This window comes from Carlito syrichta, unplaced genomic scaffold (genome assembly GCF_000164805.1).
Source record: "Carlito syrichta isolate Samal-C Ts95f unplaced genomic scaffold, Tarsius_syrichta-2.0.1 Scaffold303167, whole genome shotgun sequence".
In the NCBI taxonomy this organism is placed as follows: domain Eukaryota; kingdom Metazoa; phylum Chordata; class Mammalia; order Primates; family Tarsiidae; genus Carlito; species Carlito syrichta.
In genome coordinates this window covers 253,587-279,690 of record NW_007247263.1, presented here as the reverse complement: position 1 = coordinate 279,690, position 26,104 = coordinate 253,587, and positions in this window count along the sequence as shown.

Genomic DNA, 26,104 nt, shown 5'->3' with positions numbered 1-26,104 from the left:
TGTTGCCCAGACTGGAGTGCAGTGGCCACTCCCGGCCACTGCAACCTTGACCTGCTGGGCTCCAGTGATCCTTCCGCCTCAGCCTTCCAAGTAGCTGGAATTACAGGCATGCGCTACCACGCCCGGCTGATTTTTTGATTTATTGTAGAGATGAGGTTTCTCTGCCCAGGCGGGTCTCGAATCTGCAGGCTCAGGCAATCCACTCACCTCAGCCTCCCAAAGGCGTGGTATTACAGACTGAGCTACCAAGCCCGGTGTGATATTTATTTTTATTCCACTGTGGTTTGTACTCCAGTCTGGGTGACAGAGTGAGACTCCAAAAAATAAAAAAATTAAATAAATAAATAAATATCACTAAAAATAAGATCCCCCCCAAAACACACAAACATGGATGTTAAACAACATACTGCATCAACATGGAAATCAAGACAGAAATTAAAAGATTCCTGGAAGCAAATGAAAACAAAAACATATCTTATCAGAATCTCTGGGATGTCATGAAATCTGTATCAAGAGGAAAATTTATAACTCTGCACACACACATTCAAAACACTGCAAGATCACAAGTAAACAACCTAATATCACAACTAAAGAAGCTAGAAAGGCAAGACCACAAAAATTCTAACTTCAGCAGAAGGATTCAGATTATCAAAATAAAGTCACAGCTGCAGGGCATAGAAGACAAAAATATCATAGAAAAAAATCAAGAAGACAAAAATCTGGTTCTTTGAGAGGATAAATAAGATTGACAGACACCTTGCCAGACTGAATTAGAAAAAGAGAGAGAAAACCCAAATAAATACAGTTAGAAACACAGAAGTTTGAGTCACAACTGACCTAGAAGAAATTCAAAAGATTATCAGGAATACTAGCACATCTGTATGGAAATAAACTCAAAAACCTAAAGGAAATGGAGGGTTTTCTGATATCACACCACCTTCCAAGATTCAATCAAGAAGAAATTGAAACCCTAAACAGAGCAATAATAATCCAGGAAGTCAACTTTGTCATAAGAAATCTACCTACAAAAAAGTTCTGGACCAGATGGCTTTCCAGCTGAATTCTACAAATCATACAAGGAGGAGCAGATATCAATCATAATGAAAGTTTTCCAGGCAATCAAGAAAGGTAGAACTCTTTCCAAATCATTACATGAAGCTAACATCACACTGATACCCATGCCTGGTAAAGACTTAACAAGAAAAGAGAATTACAGGCAAAACTCAAGGGAACACAGATGCAAAAATTCTCAATAAGAACCTAGAAAATCAGATCCAACAACGCATCTCAAGAATCATCTCCCACGACCAAGCTGTCTTTATTCCCAGGATGAAGGGCTGGTTCAACATTTGCAAGACCATATATGTAATTCAGTACATTAGGAGATGTAAAAACAAGAACCGCATGGTTATATCATTAGATGCAGAAAAACTTGACAAAATCCAGCAATCCTCCTTGATAAAAATCCTTGAACACCTAGACATAGAAGGAACAGTCCTCAAAACAGAGCCATCTATGGTAAACCCACAGCCAACATATTGCTGAATAGACAGAAGTCAGAAGAATTTCCTCTGAAAATGGAACAAGACAAAGTTGCCCACTCTCACCCCTCTTGTTCAACATAGTGCTGGAAGTCCTTGCTAGATCAATCAAGCAAGAGAAGGAAATCAGGGATATCCAAATAGGAAAAGAGGAAGTTAAGCTATCCCTTTTTTGTAGACAATATGATCCTATAACTTGAAAACCCAAGTGAGTTGCACTGATAAATGACTTTGGTAAAGTTTGGGGTACAAAATCAATGTGCATTTCTATACCCATGTATAAAGACAATGGCATTTTTATACAACAGTAACAAACAGGCTGGGAAACAAATAAAAAACATAATCTTATTCACAATAGCCACACAAAAAGTAAAATACCTGGCATCTTCCTAACTAGAAAGATGAAAGACCTTTATAATGATAACTACAAAGCACTGCTTAAAGAAATCAGAGGACACAAACAAATGGAAACATTTCATGCTCATGGATTGGAAGAATCAATATTGTCAAGATGTCCATCCTACCCAAGACAATCAACAGATTCAACACAATATTCATCAAATTACCAATATCATTCTTCTCAGATCTGGAAACAGCAATACAGAAATTCATATGGAAACAAAAAAGAGCACAAATAGCCAAAACAATCCTCTGCAAAAGGAACATAGTGAGAAGTATCACACTTCCAGACCTTAAACTTTACTATAAGGCAACAACAATCAAAATAGCCTGGTATTGGTAAAAGAACAGGCATATAGACCAATGGAAAAGAACAGAGATTCTGGAAGCAAAAACTCTATCTCTCAACCAACTCATGCTTGTCAAAGACATTAATAACAGCCACTGGGCAGAGGAGACCTTATTTAGCAGATGGTGCTAGGAAAACTGACCACATGCAGAAGAATGAAACTGGACCCCTACCTATCGCTATATACAAAAATCAGCTCTAAATGGATCAAAGACCTAAACGTAAAACCTCTAACTAAGAATCTTAGAAGACACCCTTATGCACATTGGAGTAGGCAACCAATTCTTGATCAAATCCCCAAAAGCATATGCCATAAAAGATGAAATAGAAAAGTGGGACCTCATCAAACAGCAAAAGAAACCATCAAAAGAGCAGGGAGACAACCTTCAGAACGGGAAAAAAAAATTTGCTAATCACTTATTTGAGAAGGGCCTAACATCCAAGATATACAAGTAACTGAAACAAGCTGAAAGGAGAAAAACAAACAGCCCTATTAAAAAATAGGCAGAGGACATGAATAGACACTTCTCAAAAGAAGATGTATGAGCAGCCAACAGATACATGAAAAAATGCTCAGTCTCACTAATCATCAGAGAAATGCAAATCAAAACTGCAATGAGATACCACTTTACCCCAGTAAGAATGGTCCTCTTTAATAAATCAAAAAACAATAGGTGACGGGATGGATGCAGAGAAAAGGGGATGCTTCTACACTGTTGGTAGGAGTGCAAACTAGTCCACTCTCTATGGAAAATAGTGTAGTGATATCTAAAGGAACTAGAAATTGACTTTCCATACAATTCATCAATCCCTATCCTGGGAATTTATCTGGAGGAACACAAATCGCTCTACAGAAAAACACCTGCACACACATGTTTACTGCTGCACTATTCACAATAGCAAAAGCATGGAACTAAACCCACTGCCCATCTAAAGTAGACTGGATAAAGAAAACAAGGCACATATACATGATGGAATGTCATGCAGTTATAAAGAAGGATGGTATCATGGACTTCACAGCAAATTTGATGGAATTGGAGACAATCATTCTTGACCATCTATCACAGAAACGAAGAACCAAATACCACATGTTCTCACTCATAGTATTTATGGTATCTGAATATTAATCACAATAGTACAAGGGAGGGATCAGCAGTCGTGGGAGACTGCCGGGGAGGAGGGGAGGCACATAACAACACAAAAGGGTAACTAATCCTAAACCAGGGGAAGTGAGGACTAGTTAGAGCCCCAAACTTCACCTGCATATACATCATATATATGGAAACAACTGCAGGAGGAATAGTCTGCAGTTCCAATTGAGGCCATTTGTTTAGGGCCTAAGTGGGCTTCAGAGTTGGGTACACCTCCCAGAACCAGGTATATATATATAGACCTAACTGTGAATTGTATCCCGCATCTTTATAATAAAATAAAGTTAAAAAAAAAAAGATTTACCAAGTGCTTAGCATATGTAAGGTACTCTCAAAGAGGTTTCTTTTCCCTCTCTTTACACCAGTAATTGAATATGCCTCAGATTGAATGCTGCTGCTTATGAACAATTTTAAAACAGAAAACTATAATAATACAAGTCACATGAGCATAACTGCATATAACCTTACATTCAAACTCAGATCATATAAAACCACTATTATATACAAAAGTTACTTCAATAAGGTAAAGTGTGGGGGTGGGATTTTGAGAGTCCAAAAATATATTAAACAAAAATTGGATCCTTAATTAATGGTCATAATTTTTTATTTAAGGTATCCAATGGATTTGTGGACCACAAAGACCTGGAAAACATAGTCCTTAACCATCAGAAATGTCCCACCTCTGACTGGAAAAAAAGAGATAAAACCACTAATAATAATAATGACTTAGGTTGGTGCCACATGACATCTCTATGAAGGTGAAGCATAATGAGCACAATGGCATTAATGGTTCTTCTGACAAAAAGAGATAAAGATGTCCATAACCTCAAATTCCAGAATCTTCCACCAGCCACCCTACTTTGCAAGTTCTTGGGGAAAATAATCAAAGGGTCCTAGGGAACATTATTATAGTGTTTCATCTGCACCCCCTGGCATGGACTCCCTCGGTTCTGGGAGGTGTACTCAGCTCTGAAGCCCACTGAGACCCTAAACAAATGGCCTCAATTGAAAGTCCTCTGTGGACTATTTATCCTGCAGTTGTTTCCATTCTAATGAACAGAATAGAAAAAAGAACTAAAGAAAAAAAGATTTTCTTTCTAATGTCTCTCAAATTGTGCCTTAGGGACCAGCTTCAGAATCACTCAGTTAGTCTCCTGATGGTGAGCTGGGGGCGAGTCCATGAGTCTATTTTTGTCATGTTCCTCAGTGGATATTTTTTGCTCACTAAGTTTTTAAAACCTAAAACTGAGAGCATTTGGCCATAACAATTCATTTTAAGCTGTCCCTGCCCTGGTCCTTGACCTGGTTCAATTAGGCCTACTGATGACAAGAGGCCCCTCCAATGTAGAAGGTAGTCCCAAGCCCAACCTACCTAACTGTGGCCTTGTGATTTGTGTTGACAAATGAGATATGAATGGAAGTGTCAGTTTCCATACTCTTTTAAAAATTCCTTAATAATTGTAGATACAAGGGGACGGACTCTCCCTCAGCCAATTCCTAAATAAGGAAAATGTGGCACATCTCCAACTGATGGCCTTGTGATGTGAAATGACAATCATTACTTGAGGCCATTATAAATTACTCCCAAGGTATTCATAAAATCAAAACTCAAACCCAGTTTTTTCATTCATTCATTTAATTTTCATATTTATAGGTACTGAGGATACAACAATGAACAAAACAGAAAAAAGTTCTGCCCTGTAGGGTTTACAATCTAGAAAGGGAAGATAGGAAATAAACTAAAGAAGTTTTTATGTAACATACTACCAGGTGAGAAATATCAGGAAAAGAATAAAACAAGAAGAACCATGTATCTGAGTTCCAAAGCGGAGATGTCTTGTGTTGTTAAATAGAGTGAAAAAAGAAAGTATTCATGAGAAAATGGCACTGAAGGAGTTGAATGGGTGCAACATGCCATCAGCAGAGGGGAGGCCTTCTAGGAAGAAATGCAACTGCAAAAGCATGAAAGCAGAAACATGCCTGGATAGTTTGAAGAACAGTCCTCTTGGTACACCTAACAGGGGTGCATTTTACTATACAGTGGTCGCTTGTTGTACCATGGGTGTGGGAGCAGAGGATTGGTTCCAAGTCCACCTGCCTATACCAAAATTCATGCATACTCAGGTCACAAGTATACTCTGTGTAACATGTCTATATGCAAATAGCCAGCCCTCCACTGTATGCAGGTTTTGCATACAGTAACTACTGATTTTGATGCTTGTTTGGTTGAAGAAAATCTGCATCAAATAGAACAGTGCATTTCAAATTCGGTTGTTCAAGGGTTAACTGTATGTAAATAGACCTATATGTAAATAAAACTAAGTTTTAAAAGTAAAATAAAAGGTTAATATCACAGGATGGATTCTTCTAAATTAAAACAATCAAAAATAAATAAACCCAAAAAGTCAGAAATTAAAAGTTAGGGTAAAATAAAAACAAGAGAAGATTAAAAATACACCAGGCAAAATCAACAGCTCAAAATTTAATAATATAGATTAAAAATGATTATAATAAAGTTTTTAAAAAAGAGAAAATATAAACATAAAAGTAAAGTATCTTAAAAACAAGAAAATACAAAGCAAAAATAAACTCAAATAATTAAGAGTATAAATGATTACTGCCTTAAATATTGAGAGTAAAATAAATTATGTAAGACTGATTACAAAGTATTGTATATGCAAGATGGAAGGAAGCAAAATACAAACCTAGTGCAGAATATGTCAAAGTTTCTGCTTTTTCTAACTACTTGCTTGCTGTAAAAGTCAAAGTTCTTTGAAATGATATCTAAGTAAATTCTTTAGATAAAAAAGTGGAAGGCCAAGTTATCAGAACCCTTGTCCTCATGACCTTTGCCATCTCTGCCCCTTTCTGTCCTTGATTCGCCCCCACTGGGTCCACCCAATTCTCAAGTGAATGTGGGGGCCATTCACCCTGATGGGGCCCAGTTTCCTCTGTGTCTCCTTGAACCACTGGTCCCTCATACCCCCACATCTTTAGTGCATGATTACCTGATTCAGCCCACTGCCAATTCCAGGTACTGCCATTTAGAGGTGCTATTTAATACCTCAACAATCAGCACCCAAGCCACACAGATCTCCAAACTATTCACCACTTAAGAAGAGCAGAAGAAGCAAGGAAAAATGGGCATCAAAATAGCAATAGAGAAAAGTGATTTCAAAGAGAAGAACCCTCCTCTCTAAAATGTGTCTCGGTTGTATATGCCAACATGTAGATTCAATATAAACAAACAACTTAGGTACAGTATTTCTTCTTTGCTATACTTTCCCCCATCCACTCTTCTCAATCAATATCAACAGACAGTAAATTTAAATCTCAACTCATCTTCCATTTTGCTTGAAATAGCAAATTTCAGAACCCTAAGGTTAGTAAATTACACAATTTTATCCCTCTGCCTTAACTTGCTACCCAAAATAGCCCCAGAAAACCTAGTCTACTGTTAAAGGTTTTAAGATGGTGATTTTACAGCTTCCCTTAGCAATTATTTTAACATTTAACAATCTACAATATATTTTCTGTTAAAGAAAATATATATTGTGGAAAGAATGAGGGGAAAAGAAAAAAATCAGATCTGTTTGGAAGCAAAAGAATTGCAAGCCTGAGCATGGTGGCTCAAGTCTGTAATCCCAGCACTTTGGGAGACCAAGGCAAGAGGATTGCCTGAGCCCAGGGGTTTGAGACCAGCCAGGGCAACTTGGCGAGGCCTCATCTCTACGATATATCAAAAAATTAGCAGGACATGGTAGTGCACACCTATAGTTCCATTTACTTGGAAGACTAAGGCTGAAGGATCGCCTAAGCCCAGCAGGTCAACGCTGGGGTGGCTGTGAGCGTGCCACTGCACTCCAGTCTGGGAGACATGGTGAGAATCTAGTTTTAAAAAAAGAATTGCAAAATACAAAAATAAGCAGATAAAGAATTATAATATTTGAAACTGATGATTGACTTTAAATAACAAATTTGAATATAAATGAACAAAAATGTTTGGTCAAATCACTACTTTACCCAAAACAAGAATAGCTTGGCCAGCCGCTCAGACACCTTCTTTGCCCTACTGACAAAATCTCAACCTCAACACTGAACTCTGTCAAACCAACAGCTCTATTTTCTCCAGATGCTCCTAATGAGATGACAAAGAATCAACTCAAACATACTTTGCATCACAAAGGACTCCAGCCCAGTACTAACTTCACCCAAAATAAATATGTATAATATTTTTGTTTTCAGAACAATTTGCAAATTAATCTGTCAAAATAATTTCATTTATGAGAATTTTATATTATTAATGAACATAATGTTTAACAACCAAGTCCTTGTGAATCATGCATTGAAGGCTAGTCAGTTTGCTTAGACAGAGACATCAATTTCTTATGTACTCAAGACAGGAAAATGTCTGAGAGAAGGAATTTCATAGATTAAAATAACTTTCCATAGACTATTATTTAGAAACAGAGTGGAGTTAAAAATGAACACACTTTAATACTTAACTCTCATAAATCTAACATATTTATGCTTCTAATATGGAAATGCCCATTATCCAAATGCATCAGCAGAAACCTATTCTGGTTTTGAACACCCCAAACTATAAAAACTGGAATCGTGTTTCTTCAATCAAGTAATGTTCAAGTATGGAAACAGAAAAAAGTACTCACAAAAAAAACACCTAATGGAGTAAGGCCTCAAATATTTCAGTTTAATCTGTATATAAGTTTGATATCTTACAAAGCAAGAATAAAAGTAATTTTCATGCTGTGCTATTTTTCTTTTCACTGATGTCCCTAAAAATATTTTAAAAGTAAAAAGTAGGCTCATTATATTTTCCTTTCCTTCTTGTCAAGATGTCAACTGATTTGTACAAAAAGAAAGCAGGACCAGTCTGAATATTTACATAAAAATTAAATTGAATAGAAACTAGATTATTTTATAAAATTTTTCTCTGACATGAATCATGTATCTCCATTAGGGAAGGACAGGAAGAGCTATTTGTGAGATCAGCCTCCTCCGTAAGCTACCAATATTGTCCATTTCTGCAGTTTTATTATATTTTTATGAGTTTTATTATAAGTTTTTACTCTCACAGTGAATCTGCAGGATAAAGACTATTTAAAAATGTACAACTTTGTGATAATAAAATTTTTACATGAGAATTCAACTTTTAAAATGTGTAGTAAATTGGATAATGCTAGCTTCAATGAAATATAAAAGATTTAAGCATTTTTATCTCCATTGTCAGAGATAAATCACATACATGGTACTACTTTTGACATTTGTCAAATTGTTTTCATGAGTTTTAAAAATCATATCACTGAGGAGCAATTATCAAGGATTCATTTATTTCTTCTATATATTACTTTGAATAATATCGTGAAATAGTTTTAAATATATTTGGGTTTTAAATAAGAACAGTATGGTGCCAAAGTCTTGGTCAATAAAAGATCAAATATCTTCATCGATTGTTAAGATATTTTGAACATATAAACACACTATGGTTTCAAGTTCTCACTCCAACACTCATTAGCTATCTCATTTTGATAAATTACTTAAGTTTCCCAAATTATGTATCAAGATATTCACAGGGGTGTTATGAGACAGTTTAAGTTTTTAAGGGCAACACAGTGATACTTGACATCTTTTCAATACAGTGTAAACAGAGGCAACACAAGGTCATGCCACACTCCTTTCAATAATGGCATATCTTTGCAAAGCTGGGTTTTCAGAAATTAGTGTGATAAAAAGCAAATATCACTTGAAAATCAGAGTAAAACAAGAAATTAGGGTGGTGGTATTCCATGTGATGCAAAGTTTACAAAGTTGTGCAGTACCCAACAGGCACATCCATCCTATTAGTAATTGTGATTATCTAAGAATGAAGTAAAAATATTAATTTTAGTTTCAATTGATGTATGTTTCATTTTCAAATAGCTACTAAGATTTTAGGACCTAAGTACTCATTTAGGTTTTTTGAATAATAACTTAGAAAAGGACACTTTAAGGTATATCTTTTCCATAAAAAATTACTGAGATACCAAGAATACCAAAAGTTGAAAAAGTTTGGAAACCCTTGTCTACATCCCTCTAAAATGTGTTTTCCTTATCTGTAAACTGAATATAGTACTTATTTTATAGAGCTACTGTGAAAGTCAGAGTTTATAATGAATGTAAAAGTGTCTAACATCATGACCACAGACAATTTACCCATTTTAATTCTTTATCTTCTCAAATTACTGATTGATTGAATTTTTCATTTTTGCAGTACTATTACAAGAAAATATGTCTTTGTCATTGTTATTCAAGTTATCACTTTATTAGATAATATTTAAAGTAATCTAGTTTATCTGTTCAGTTATATCTAAAGAGATGCTCAAAATCATTATCCCAAACCATAGCAAGAAGCACAAATAATTTATGAATTTATCAAACATAAAGTACAAAATATCCTATATAGTTTTAATATTGAGGGAACTTTTAGAATAAATAGTTTTTATACACTCTGTTAGCCATAATATTTGATTAACTAGAATACTCTGTTTTCCTGAAAATTCATTTGTATTTGAATTCAAATTTATGTCATGTTGACTATTTCTAAAACTATATAATAATGGCAGTTGATTTGAGGATGTGTGAAATTTTACATAAATTAATTTTCCACTTCCATGGAAGTCAAGTCCGGTTAAAACCTCCTGAATAAAAGCCAGTAGACTGTAGTTCTATCCCACTCCAATAAGTAACTTTGAATCATTTGACCCCCTCCAGGCATAACTTGTTCCCTGTAAAATGACAGTATCAAATCTTGCTCCAAGAGCAGTAAGAGATACAAACAAAATATAAATGCTGGTTACTTATATCAACTACAACACTTGGAAAAACTCAGAAACAATATAAGATCATATGTCATCAGATGCTTAATAAGCAATTTCCCTATTAAGATTAAATAAAAATTATCCCAATATATGTGTTATTAGTAGTATTGTTAATGAAATAACTCATTATCTTAGTCCATTTTGTGTGTCTATAACAGAATTCCTAACAGTGGGTAATTTATAAAGAACAGAGAATTATTTCTTACAGTTCTGGAGGCTGGGAAGTCCCAGACCACAGGTCCCACATTTGGTGACAGCCTTGGTGCTGCATCATCCCATGGTGTTATGATGCAAAAGATGGAAAAGAAAGAGAGCACATGCATGCACTCATGAAAGAGGAGAGTAGAATGGGGTCAAATTCATCCTTTTATTAGGAACTCACTCCCATGATAACTAAACCAGTCCCATGATAATGATATTAATCCATTTAAAAGGTCTCACTTCTCAACACCATTGCATTGGGAATTAAGTTACCAGCACACGAATTTGGGGGACATCTTCAAACCATAGCACTTATGAACAGTATTCAGCTAATTATTGAACTTTTTTTAAGTCTTTGTTTCTCAACCTATCAAATGAAAATTATAATGGCATGTATTTCATAGGAATGTTGTAAGAATTAAGTTAACTTATGTGTTAAGTTAAGCAATCTAGCACAGTGGCTAGAATAAGTTTTAAACCACCCACTTCAGTGAGATACTGGGGATCACACTTCTGGCATTTTTGGAGACAAAAGTTGAACACCAGAATTAATGTTAGAACAGCTGGACTCAGTGGCTCAGGCTGTAATCCCGTGCTTTGGGAGGCTGAGGTGAGTGTATTGCCTGAGCCCGCGGGTTCGAGACCCACCTGGGCAATTTGGCGAAACCTCATCTCTACAATAAAAATAAAAAAATTAGCCAGGAGTGGTAGCACACTCCTGTAGTTCCAGCTACTTGGAAGGCTAAACAGAAGGATTGCTGGAGCCCAGCAGGTCGAGGCCGCGGTGGCCGGGAGCGGCCACTGCACTCCAGTCTGGGAGACAGAGTGAGACTCCAACTCAAAAAAAAAAAAATGTTAGAACAAGTTATGGGGTATCTTCTATTATCTCTGTTTTATCAATGAAGTAGCTGATGTTCAAAGGATTATCTATCCTGTCCCAAAAGGTGAAAGGCAGAGACCAGAATAATAGGTAAACTCATTCCGGTAGCACAGCACAAAGACAGGTTACCTCAGATGGTAGATGCCTACTGCAAGATAAAGATATGTACAGGAATTCGACCCAGCAGTAACAGAGTGAGGTCTCATGAAAATGAGCACATCTGTCTGGATACCTCAGCAACTTCAGTAGAAAACCATATTCTTGACTCAACTTCTCTGTTTATATTTCTTCTGAGACTTATATCATGATCTACACCCACTGCCAGAGCCAACTTTTTGTCTTATTCAGACTCCCCAAGAAAGAACATCATGCTCCTGAGAGCATATTTACTAGACTAAGTTTTCCCTGCCTTCATGTAACAGTTCTTAATCTTGATTGTAAATTAGAAGTATCTGGAGAGCCTTTACAACATACCAATTCTGGACATGCCTGCAGACAAATTAAATGGGAAACTTTGGACAAAGAGTACAGACTAAAACATCAAAAATGTTAATTACCTTTATGTAAGCCTAAGGTACAGCCAAGGTTGAGTCAAGAATTGGTCCAATGAGAGCTGCCTTATGCCAGATATGAAATATGACTGGAATTTAAATTTTGTGGGGGTGCAGTAAAGGATTAACCTTGCCCAAAGAAAGGCTTGACCTTTACCTTCAGCTCCTGGAAGGTAACCTCTACACCCTTGGAATGTCCTGCCTAATAACAGTGTTTTTGTGTCCCTTGGAACCTTGAGTCATATTAGATAGTCTATGCTAACAATGTGATGTCTGGTTGCGGGTTTGAGATACATGATATCAGTTTAACCACTGAAGGGACTGAAGTCTAAAATCAGTTACATAGGTAATTAAACTCCAATAAAAGATTACCAAAGCCCAATTAAATCTCTGCACACCAACATTTGGGTAAGCTTCCCACAGTGTTGCACACTGTACTCCACAGTGTTGCCATACATCATTTCTGGGAAAATTAGTATTGTCGGCAACATTCCATTAGGAAAAGATAACCAAAAGCTCATACCTGGAATTCTCCTGGTTCCTGCTCTATGAAACTCTTCCCTTGGTTGATTTTAATCTATATTCTTTGCTGTAATAAATTGTAACCACGAGTATACCAGCTTTGCTGAGTTCCGTGAGTCTTTCTAGTGAAATATTAAACCTGAGGGTGGTCTTGGGGACTCCAGAACTTGCACTTTATGTCAGAAATGAGAATGGCCTTAGAGACCTTCTGAACTTTTCAATGTGACCTACTCAGTTCACCCAACTCAGGTGGTCTCCTCTGTGAAGAATCTACCAAGAATCTAACCTTCATTCTGGGTCATTTTCCATTTCAGTTGTAGCAGCATCCTCTTTCACATCTCCATGCCTTTCCATCGGCTTTTCCCTCTTCTGGGATTGTCTTTACTCATCTTCATCATGGATTCACTCTTACTAACTCAACATATTTTTCTCAGGTATCACTTACTTCTAGAAACTTCCACACCCCATCTGGAATGCATATTAACCCTTCATGTTCTCATAGGACCTTATACCCATATCTCACATATGCTTATCATAAAACTCTCCTACCCAAAGCTTGTTGTTTTCTCTCTTAATCTTATATATCCTTGTGTTAAAAGAAAAGCCTTAGAAAAAGTAAATTTAACAGAGTTTAAGTGAGCAAAGAATGATCCACGATTAGGGTAGCCTACCAAATCAGAATAGGCTTAGAGAGACTCCAGCACAGCCATGTAGTGGAAGATTATTTCTGGGCATAAAAAGGAAAGTGATATACAGAAAATGGCAATGAGGTACAGAAACAATCAGATTGGCAACAGATCAGCATTCTCTTTTCTGAACCCAGTATGAATAATTGGCAGCCTCTGATTGGCCAAAACTTGGTGATTGGCACAAGAGTAGGTTACAGTCTGTTTACACAGCCAGTTAGGTTATAGTTCACTACATGAAAGAGTACAGAGAAACCTCTAGGTCAAACTTAAAATATGTAAAAAGGCCTCTCCAGGTTAACCATGCTCCAATTTTGGCAGCAAATAAACCCTCTAATATTTCTTTTGATTTTTAATTTTTTTTATTTTAAAGATGTGGGGTACAATTCAGGGTTAGGTATACAAATGGTCATTATGCTAGTACCCCTGTTGATGAGGTTCCCCATCCCTCCCCACCACTCCCCACCCCCCGGCAGTTTCCCACTACTACCAATCCCTTTCTTATAGTATTGTGATAATCATCCAATGCCCAGTAATGAATGAGAACATATGGTACTCAGTTCTTTGTTTCTGTGATAGATCACTGAAAACTCTAATATTTCATACTCATCTTGCTTTCTTCTCATTTCTGCTGTGCTTCTTGCCTAGTTCTAATACCACTGACATTGTGTTGTTATGTTTGAACTTTATTACTTGTTAGAAATTACTGGAAAACCAAAGATAAATGCCTCCAAGAGAAGGAATCAGGATAGACAAGAAAAAAAGAGAGAGAGGAGAAGAGACTGCAGAATATACTATTGGTTCAAAATGAAGGTACAGACAGCGAAAACTTTGACAAGGAAGGTGAGCCACACAATGACAGTCATAGAGCAGAGGGACAAAACAATCTATAGTAATGATCCTTGTCAAAATGATGGTCGTACCTGGGGAAAAAAAGAGTTGATATAACTGAGAATTTAATAAAGATAGAAAGAATTGACAGTTTTTATCTGCATACTGACGAGAGGTTTGTTGCTTTAAAAAATGGCAAGCACTGCATTTCTCTTTTACGTGTTTTTGATATACATGGCTATTTCCAGGAACATGAGTCAGTGACAACAGGATTCAACTGAAAAATTATCTGTTTACAGATTATGAGTTTCAGGAAGCAAGGACTTTTATCTCTATGTCCCTGGCACAAAATACAAACCTGGCTTGTGTTTGTTAAATAAATTAATGCCCTACAAAGAGAAGACAGATCCTGCAAAGAAAGACAGTCTCTGTTCTGACACCATGTTAGGATTATGGGCATTAAAATTGGCCAGAACAAAAAGCATACTCTATGGCAGTGACTCTCAAATTTCAGTCCTTCGTTCAGTGCCAGTCAGTGATTAAGCTGTCATTGATTCCTCTGCAAAAGGGAAAGATACTATAAAAACTTTATCCTAATGTTAAATTAATTCCATATTCTTAAATTTTGCAATTATATTTCTTCTATTCATAGCTTATACAAATGTCCACTTATTCAATGTGATAAGGATGTATAGTAATTGATTTTTTTAATTAATATTCTTACTTTGCCAAATGGAAAACTTACAACACTATGATAATTCTGAAAAGTTGAGGGGAAATATTATTGATGTGTAAAATGTAAAAGTCTGAGCTAAAGATGCTATAGAAGAAGAGGAAGGAGCAGGAGGAAGAGGAAGAACAAGCTCAGAAAAGATATTGCATGACCCACACAGGCAGAGGACTGTGCAGACTGTCATGTCTCACAGTGACAAGAAGAGCAGAGTCACATGAGCAGACCACAGCAACACAGAGAAACACTGCAAAATGTGTCAGAGTCACTCATAGAGTGGATGCTTGCATGAAAAGATGGCCTATTCAGAGAGGTTTTTGACATAGGGAAATCATCTTTGGAAAATATTGAGATTCTAAGACACTATAGGATTTTACATCTATGGAAATCGCCTATTATAAAAAAAAAGATTTTTTTCCTTTTATCAAAATCTTCTTCTGATGCATTAGAGTTATCATACATACAAGTTCAGGAAAGTTTCACAGTGTTAGTCTGTTTTGTGTTGCTATAATGAAATAGCACAGGCTGGGTAATTTATAAAGAAAAAAACATTCTCATGGCAGGAAAGTCCAAGAGCATGGTGTCAACATCTGGTGAGGGCTTTCATCTGCATTATCACATGACAAAAATCAGAAGGGCAAGAAAGTGCACTGAAGAGCAAAAGAGAACACACTTCCAAAAGACCTTTTGAAAAAGGGGTGAAGGTTTTAAGGGTGGAGCCCTCACATCCTGATCACCTCTTAAAGGCCTCACATTTCAGTACCATTACAATAGCAATTAAATTTCAACATGGGTTTTGGTGGGGACAAGCATTTAAACTATAGCACACAGTTTGCTGGGATTTGGGGTAGCAATTGAGTTAAGTGCAGAGTCTCATAAAATAAAGAAGAGATTACTAACCAAATAAAAATATTTAACAAATAGTAATTGAATGAGGCTATGTTTGTTTCTGAGGATATAACTAACACATTTCTATATTAATATACATTTTATTCAATTTTTAAAGCTTAAAATGATTTCTCAAATAACTATTCAATCATTGTTTATGGATTTTTTTTTTTGAGTCAGATTCTCACTCCATCATGCAGGCTGGAGTGTAGTGGCATGCTCATGGCCACCCAAGCATCAAACTGCTGGACTCAGGCAATCCTTCCATCTCAGCCTTCCAAGCAGTCAGAACTACAGGTGCATGCTACCACACCCAGTTAATTTTTTGATTTATTGTAAAGACAAGTCTCACCAAGTTACCCAGACGGGTCAAACCCCTGGGCTCAAGCTATCCTCTCTCCTCAGCCTTCCAAGGTGCTAGGATTACAGGCATGAGCCACCACGCCTAGCCTGTTTATTATTTTTAAGCATCTGATTGAAATCCATTTTTCCATGCAATTTTTAAGTTTTAATAAAGTCTCTATGAATTTGTCAAGATATATATATGCATGAAATTATTGTGTCAAAAATATAAGTTGCAGTGATTTATCACAGAAACAAAGATCTGAGTACCACATGTGCTCACTCATAAGTGGGCCTTGAACATTTATCATAATACCATAAGAAAAAGATTTGCAGTAGTGGGACACTGCTGGGGGGTGCATATAACATCAATAAGGGTACCCACACTTTACCTGTGTATGATGACCACATATGTACCTAACCCTCATTTGTACTCCACATCTTAAAAATAAAATAATTAAATATATATAATTATACTATTTAATTATTGAATAAATATAATATATAATTATACTATCTAATTAAAATATAATATAATGTAATATATAATTATATATGTTTCTATTCATATAGTTGTATTATATATAAGTTGGTACCTTTCTCTAGGGACAAGGTTATCTTCTATTGTTAACCTCAACAATGCTGAACTAGAATAAATAGTAAGACCAAGAATTTGAAAATGAGGAGCTCTTAAAATGGGGAAAAGAGGGTAGAATGTTGTGAAATTAAAGCTTTTTCCATCACAAGATTTGTAATGCCATTAGAAGAGCACGAATGCTAATAAACACTCTTTTTTTTTTGTATTCCTTGTCTGTTGTTTTATGTAATGTTATACATTTAATTTCACAAAGTTACATGCATCACAAATATAATTTTCTTTACTTTCCTGAAATTCATGTCACCAGGATGGCAAACTTTATTCATAGCTAATTTGATTTCCTGAGTTCTATACTTCTTGGACTCTGAATTCTGGCTATTTACATACTACCAGAGGATTAGTGGGAGCACATTTTTTACTCAGTGTATAAGATTCTGCAGATAGTCTAAGCTGTCCATCAGCCCATCCAATCATCAGGGCACACAAGGCATTGCTCAGACAACTCTCATATCTGCCAGCATGGCTCTTTAAGGTCCAGAAGTTGTCTCCATTTTTTGTATATTGCTCTTGTTGACCCAAGAATCATCTCTGTAAGACTTCTGTTCTGGCACATAGATCAGCCATCTCCTCTGTAAAACTTTGCCACATCCCAAGACTCTAAGCTTGAAAGTTGGCAGCATATCCCTTCTCATCTTGGGTTCTGCAAACCTCTCACATCTTTCCACCTCTTCAGGGTAATATCTCAGAAGCATGACTATACATCCCTCTCTCTGTGACACAAAATCACCAACAATTTCAAACCTGGAAGAATATTTTGCTGTCTCTTGTTGACATTCTCCTTTTCTTTAATCTTACTTTCAGAGTAGAAGAATCACTTTCCTCATCAAATGTTTTCTTCTTCACAGAGCACCTTATATAATTTCTTCAGTGGGGCTGAGCCTTTTGGAAACACAAAAGCCAGAGACTTCATCCTTTTTTACTCTCCAACCTATCACATTCCCCAAGGAGAAATAACAGAAGGAATAATATCTGTCAATACCTTTAAAACTGTAGTCTGTCATTTTTTTGCAACATGAAGTATTTTTCAACCATTTAAAACAACTTTTTTTTTAATGTCGGTTATCATTTTAAAAATAATTAATTTATTCTCTCTCCCTTTCAGTGTGTTGTCATGCTCTTTGGTCTCCAACAGGAATTTGTAAAAGCTTGATTTTTGTGAATGCAGCAAGATGTTTGTTGTTTTTTCCAATATTTATACAATTCCTGAAGGTTTCAAAGTATTTAGCTCCTATATAATGATGGCAGACAAGAAGAGTGCAGCATTACACCCTGAAGAAAAATGAAGTTTCTGATTTAGTCTGAAATTTACAGGATGTGAATTACAGTTCATGTATATTCTTTTGGTTTGTTAATTTAAAATGTACTTAATAATGCAAATAGCCTCAGGGGAGAATTATACATTTTCATGACTTTGGAGATTTGAAAATCTAATTAATGGTTTAATTTATAAACTACAGAACATTATAGACTGATTAGCTCACTTCAAGATATGAAAATCCCCATCTTACACAGGAATTGAGGGTCAAGTATGTTCTAAATACTTTTATTTTTAAAAGAACAGATGGGAAAGAAAGGAGACTATTTAATATGAGATAGAACCACTATTTAAAATTAGATAGCAAGTGATCATTTTAATATATTCCTCTAATCCCAGTGGTTCTAAACCCAGACTGCATATTAAAAATACTTAGAAAGCTTGGTTTTTGCTTTTGTTTCTGTTTTTTTTCCCCATGTATTAGATCCACCTGTAAAGATTCTGATTTACTTGATCAGGGTGAGGTATTTAAAAAAAAAAAACAACCACTCAATGTGATTTAAAATGTGCAACCAGTATTGGGTACCATACTCTGTCCCATTAGGCCAGATAGCAGCTAAACACAAGAAGGAAAACTATAGAGTAATAGTTTCCCATATGAATAAGATAAACACCATCCTGAAGCATTCTTACCAAGCCAAGCAACCTTCTATACATGAGAAAAAATAAATGCCCTTTATATGGGGCCAACACAGAAAAGATAGAAATTGATGTATATTAATTTTCGAAATCAGTCCATATCATCCAATGTCCAAGCCACTCTTTTATCCCCTCCCAAGGAATGAAGACCTTTACTGAGATCTTGGAAGGCTGAAGTGGATTTTATAGAAGCCAAGATGGTCCCAGAAATCAGGGCACCGGAGAACCTCCTGATGGAAGATATAAGGATAAGTCCAAAATGAGACAAAAACAGGAACCAGAAACAGAGAGTAAACAAGAAAGAAGCAAGTCCAAGGACATATTCAGAGATGGAATCACAAACAACACTCTTCAGTAAAAAGAAGCATGTTTGTAACAGCAGTGAGTCTGTGGTGGAGAGTACATTTGGAACGACACCACCCAAAAGAAGATATGACTTAATTTACAATAAGTGGTATTCAACAACGTCATTGTTATTGCAGTAGGGTGTTTTACTTTAAACCACACCAAACTGCGATTTGCACAGAGTTGGACTGCCAGTCTGGCATTATCTATGTGCATGAGTTAACATCCATAAAAGCTTTTGGGTTCCGAAAGAAGGAAGAAGAGAAGATATGAATATGTAAGCATGTGCATACACTGAGCTGGAAATCTAGTAAGAGGGAAGAAAGGAGGATGGAGGTGACAGCATGGTGACCATGCATCCTCCCTAGCCAAAGGACTGGTGTAGAGACTGCATGGAGAGAGAACTTCAAGATCAGACAGACCTAGTATACAAGGGGGGACCCAATCAAAAAGGAATTATTTTTTGGAGGGCAGACTCCTTGTTGTGTAGGCTTCCCCTGCTAGGTAAGTGTTCCAGGAACCCAACGGCATCAGTATAGCAGCTAGCGTTGCTGGTGAGAGGCTGTGTTCAGCTTAAGTGATGTTTTTTGGAGACTCTTTCAATGCATTTGTCCGTTTCATCATAGGTAATTTATGAACCACCTGCCCAAACTGTGCTGAGTGTTCAGCATTTTTTGACCAAACCTTTCTCTTATTGCCAGCCCTCATATCAACTCCTAATGAAAGCTGAAATATTAATATGAAATCATGTACAACATAATCTTGACCCAGTTTTGAGATCCTGGCTAGAAGCTGGTAACATGCACTTCTTGAGTAGCTGAAGTCCATAACCCAACCACTTCCCTTACTGGGCTGTCACACTCTGGGTCACTATGCACCTTCTCTAATTGTCCCAGGGTCAGGAACCCGACAATTAGGAACAGCCTGTATACTCTGAAGCCTAAGAAATTATTCTAATTAACCAATGCACAGGGAGGCCGGCAGAACTAGTACCCAACCCTCTTTTCATGTTTACCTACTCCCTACTATTCCACCTTAATGCTACCCTTATTTGTTTGACCCCTGTTTGTGTTACCCCAGATTATATATTGAACCAACTCCAAATGTAATGGTTCTCCTGAGAGCAGAACACCCATGATGGGATTATTGATGAGATTAGAAGAGGGAAAAACACCAGAGCCGCTTCTCTCAGCCGTGTGACGTTACTACAAGAAGGTGATAGTCTGCAAGCCAGAAGGAGAGGCCTCACCAGATCCTGACTGAGCTAGTAGCCTGACCTGGGACTTTCAAGCCTGAGAAATAAATTGTTGTTTAAACCACCCAGTCGATGATATTCATATCATAGATTTATAGCAACCTGAGCTAAGGCAAAATCTTTTAAAACACCATGGAATGAAAGTGAGGTGATGTAGTTCTCCCAATTCAAGGTGTTCTGGTGCTCTGACTTGACCCAGATATAAACACTGGAGAATTAAATAGTAGCAATGACTTTTTTTGACTATTTCTTCCAAATATTTGTTGCCTCCTATGGACTTTTAACAAGTGAGATTGAGTTTGAGGCACTTGCCTGCATGCAGGAACTATATAATGAAGAAATCTCTCTGCTTTAGAGAGTAAGATACAAATAGTTCCAATTTATGTTAGGTTAGGGAAATAACTGTTGGATGAATGGATGGATATAGAGGCATCTCACTAGTGCTGAGAGAATCTCAATCTCCTTTCAGGTTTCATGTGAGAACAGACAGTAACAGAAAAACATGAAAACGTGAGTTCAGTTTACCTTTTTTTAACTTGTCAGTATCATACAATGTCCTAAAGCCAATATGTATTTTGAGGGGCACATGCTTCTAGCTCAAAAGAAAAGAAGCTCAAACATGGATGTTTACTAATAAAGACATCCTTCCTCGTGTACAGCAACATGTGCCATAGCACTGGCCTCTATTGTTCCCATGTGTGACAAAAGCAGAACAGGAAACAGGGTATTAGAAAGATGAACAAGGATGAAATTTAAGCAATGCCTAAGATCAAAGACAAAGACAGAGAGAAAGTAAAACCACCTCTTAGAACGATAATGCTGGGAAGGCAGGAATAGGTACCTGATGCTGCTCACTCACTGCTCAGCACTACCTTTGAAATCTGCAGAGCTTTGGCATGTAAGGTTACTGAAAATGAGACTGTAGCTTGACCCTGTGTCTGATTCACTCCCGTGAACTTACAAAACAAAGACACAAACTTAACACCAGATAGCTATCCCTTCAACTCACTTTGAAACAGGAGATGTAAACATATTCTTGGAGTTCTAGTTAAAGTTTTTTATTGATGAAAACTAGAATAGCAAAATCCATGGAATTCAATTTTAGAGAAAGGTTAGAGAGAAATTTTAAGATTTACAATTCATTTCATGGAAGCAAAGGACACCTACATTTTAAAAATAAAAAGCCCAAGGATATTTTTTTAAATACTATCTGTAATTTTTTAAAGGTTCAGGTAGTGGCTTTTGAAAATTCTAAGTATTTTAAACACCTGTTGAATGTATTAAACTAATTTGGGATATTAATCCTTACACTGGTATGAAAAAAATGATCATCTTCAATCTAAAGAATGTTACATAAATATATAAAAATTTATCAAGAACTTGTAGCTCTCATTAAAAAACTTTATATATACAATTACCTTTGAGTAAAGAATTACCAAAGAAAAGGACAAGTGCCTTCCTTTTTTATAAAAGATAATTGTTTTAAATTATCTTTTTTCAAAAATCTGATTTCCTTCAAGCAAATCATTGAGTCACTTTCAGTGCATTCAAGATTGCTTTAACAGACAGATTATTTAACATAACTTTCAGGTTTGATTAGCATTCATTTTTATCTAAGGAAAAACATTGTTCACATATGATATTGTAATTGTGTCTATTTGTTGTGCTTAACTAAAAAATTTTCCAGATGTCTGCAGCTGAAATTTTTTTTTAAATTCAATTTTTGTTTATACTATTTTCACCTCTAACCATGCTTCTTTCTACAAAAAAAATATACAGAGAGAAAGAGAGAGAGAGAGAGATTGTATTTGTTGACCTGGGTGGAACTTTAATCCCTAGAAACATTGACTCCAGAGAACTTGGTCCTTAGGAAGTATCTTCCTATCTTCCTTATCCTGGCTTGGCCTAAATCTGATTATTATTTCTAATTTACCTTTTAGGAAAATAGAGGGATGTGAGGCAAGTAATGTCTGAGAGAAGGAAAGGAACCTATTGAGGTCCTCCAGCAGGGAAACTAGAGAGCTTTCTGCAGGGAAAAAAAGTAATTTTCATCAAATCTAAGACAAATATATTTTCATATTTTAACATTTTTAAATTGGTATATATCTCATAAATGATTTGATCAGAAAGCCTAGTTTAACTAGGGGCCTTTTCTCTTTCATTGTAGTACATAAAATAGTGTCCTGTGACAATTGATGCCGTGTTAGAATGGATAAAATATGGAATCAATCTGAAGAAAAACAACCAAACTGAGAAGACATTTGTAATGAAGAGCCAAAGGAAGTATATGGTACTCTACTAATGTGTCGTATTGAGAGAGGAGATAGTCAGAAACTGGTTAGGCAGACAGAGAGGGAGCGTCTCCAGGAGGCAACACCTGCAGGAATGCCCCCTGCCCCACCCCCATTATATAATTATTGACTGGAAATGTGGTTAGTGTGGTTAAGAACATCCTTTCAACCCAGGATGTACTGCTAAAAGGGACTTTATTTGCTGCTTAAAGGTAGGCACAGTAGCTTAACTAAATGTCCTAACTTGACCTTGGCTTATTATATCATTAACATAGCATTTGCATTGAGGTTTACCCCTCTCCCCATGGGCTTTTCTGTGGTACTTATGGGTAGTATTCAAGATGGAGTAACTTTGGTCAAGGACCCTCATGTGCAGTGAGAACTGGGTCTCAGGAAATAAGAGCCGGATGAGATTTAAATGAGAGAAATCCTTCCAGAAAAGATAAAACAAAACTAAAAACAAACTCCTAGCACCAGGTAACCCATTTTGGGTTCCCTTTCTTCTCTGGAGAGAGCTTTGTTTCTTAATAAACTCCTTTCACTCTTCTTTTTGATGTCTGCATTCCTTAATCTTCTCGGTCATGGGACAAGAACCCAAGGTGGCTGGTTTAAGCTGACAGTGAAGTTCAAAACTCCTGCAACAGTATTAATAGTCTTGGAAGAGGCTGAGAAAATGCATAATACTAATACTCTGAGACATGTCAATAATTTTCTTTTTCTTTAATGCCTTTGTTTTTTAAAATTATTTGACACATATATATAATTGTATGTAGTAAGATCATGTTAATAATTTCTGTTTTCAATTTGACTTTGGTCTTTTAAAATTATTATTTCTACTCATTCTTTGTTTGGCTTGTCTGTAACAGATACACTCTACTCTTGACCACCCCCCCCAAGGGATTCATGTTCTTGTAATCATCTCCTGTCCTTGGATGAGTGGAACCTGTGGCTTTCTTCCAGCCTACAGAAGATGGCAAAAGTGATGGGATGGGATGTCACTGTTGTGATTACATTTCATCTTATTAGACTTCATCTTCACTGATTTAACAGCAAGAGACCCTCCTGCCATGTATCAGCTGTGTATGGAGAGGGCCATGTAACAAACAGTTACAGGTGGCCTCTAAGACACAAGGGTGGCCTCCAGTCAATAGCCAGGTTGAAGCTAGGACCCTCAGCCATGTGGTTGCAAGGAAATGAATTCTATCAACAACGATGTGAATTTGGAAAAGGATCCTGAGCTCCAGAAGGGATTTCAGTCCTGCCAATACCTTGACCAAAGCTTTGCAAGATCCTGAACAGGCAATTCAGCTAAGCTGTGGTCAGATTCCTTACCCATGGAAACTATGAGAAAATAAGTCTATGCTATTTTAAGCTTCTGAATTTGTGCTAATTTATTGCACAATATGAAGGAAAAAATGCATTCCCCTCCTCCTTTCTCTCTCTTCCCTCTACCCACATTACCACCACTAACACTACCAGCACCACCCAGGTAACACAGGTGACAAAGTTCTTTTGATTATAAAATGTTAAGTATTTACAAAATACACATACATTTATAGTGAAGGAATCTTACTTATGTTTCAAAACTGGGATGTGATGCAACATTACTAGCATCCTGGTTTTCTCACTCAACCATATCTCATGGAAATCCCTCCAAGTATCCTAGTATGGTTCTAATCCAGTCTTTTTCATGGCTGCGGAATAGTCCACGGTATAAACATGCTATGATGGGCATTCACTTGATTTCCAGTGCTTTGCCACTATAAATAATGTTAAAACCAACATTCTGTACACAGTCTTTATTGTTGCTATTATTTCTATTGCTTAGATTCCTAAGAGTTGGAGTGCTAGATCAAAGTATTCCATGCATTTATTTCTTCTAATAGATATCTTCTAATAGATATTGTAAAGGATACAATAATTTACATTTTTGTTAGTAACATCTGAAAGTACCCTTGTCTGTCCATTCTTTAGCAGAAAGTGGTGCTTTCCTTCTTTTTGATTTTTGCCAGAGTGAGAAATATACAGATGTTAGTTTAATTTGCATTTGCCTGCCTATGAGAAGTTTACTCTTTTTTGGATTAGCTCTCCTGTGATTTGCCAATTTTAATCCTTTGCTCATTTTTCTGTTGAATTATCCCCCTGCTAATTTGTAATAACTCTTTGTGTATTATAGTTATTAACCTTCTGTCTGTGTTCTGCATGCAAATATTTTTTCTAAATCTGTTATTTTGTTCCATTCACTTTTTTTAAAAGACCCTCTTTTCTCCTTAGTTTATACCTGTGGTCTTCTAGATTTTATTGTTTGTTATGCTGCTAAGTTTAATTTTTAATTCTTCCCAGATTTATCTGTGTTGTGTAAGGCAGTGATACAATTTTATTTACTTCCTGATGGGTAGCCAACTGGGCTAACACCATATGTTGCAAAAACCATGATTTTCCCGATGAGTTAAAATACCACCTTGGCCGTATGTTAAATTCTTATCCATACCAGGATCTATTTTCAGATTCTGGATTCTTTTCTATTGCTCTGTACCCATGCCAATGCCATATTGATTCAAATACAATAAAGTATAGCATGTTCTCATATGGTAAGGCAAACTCTTCTTCTTTAGTCCTCTTTATAAAAAAATGTCTTATTTTATTTTAAGCACTTAGTCCTTCATAAAAATTATAAAACACCTATCAGATTGAATTAAATAACATGTTAGGGGTTCTAATTAAAAATTAATTTCATCTTTATATTAACATTTAGAAGATTCATATGTTAATGTTATTAATTCTTTTCATCCAAAAATGTATTCTAGCCCTTTATTTATAGCTCATTTTATGTTCTTCAGTAAAATACTTTGTTTTCTACATAGGGATGACTTCAGTACCAATTCGCTCCTTGGGACTCTCACAGGATCCAGGGACTTACTAGAACACAGACATCATAAACTCAACAAATTTTCTCCTTTTCTTCTTTCTTCCTCCGTTTGTTTATTACTATTTAATATTTGTTAACTTAATGAGAATTTGGGTTCTGTATTAGTCAGGGTTCTCAAGAGAAACAGAACTAATTGGACACAGATCTAGATTAGGTAGATAGAAATAGAGATATTTATTACAAGGTATTGGTTCACACAATTGTGAAAGCTGAGAAACCCCACAATCTGCTGTCTGTAAGCTGGAGACCCAGGAAAGCAGGTTGTGTAATTCAAAACCTTGACAGTCAAAGAGCCAATGATGTAGATTCTAGTCCAAATCTGAGGGCCTTAGAACCAGAAACACCAAGGACAGGAGACGATCAGTATCCCAGTTCAAGTAGGCAGAGGGAAGGTGAATCTGATCTTCCTTTGCCTTTTTGTTCTAATCAGGCCCTTAGTGGATTGTACGATGACCACTCACATTAGGGAAGACTCTACTTTACACAGTTCACCAATTTAAATGTGAATCTCTTCAGGAAATGCCCTCAATCACACCTTCAGAAATAATGTTCAATGAGCTGTCTGGGCACACCAGTAACTTAGTGAAGTTGATACATAAAATTAACTAACAAAGGTTCCTATAGATGCAAAGCACTTTCATATGATTAAGTACTATATATTTTGGGATTTGTTTAATAGGAGTTAACTTGGTTAAAAGTTAATTATATATAAAGGTAAATAAA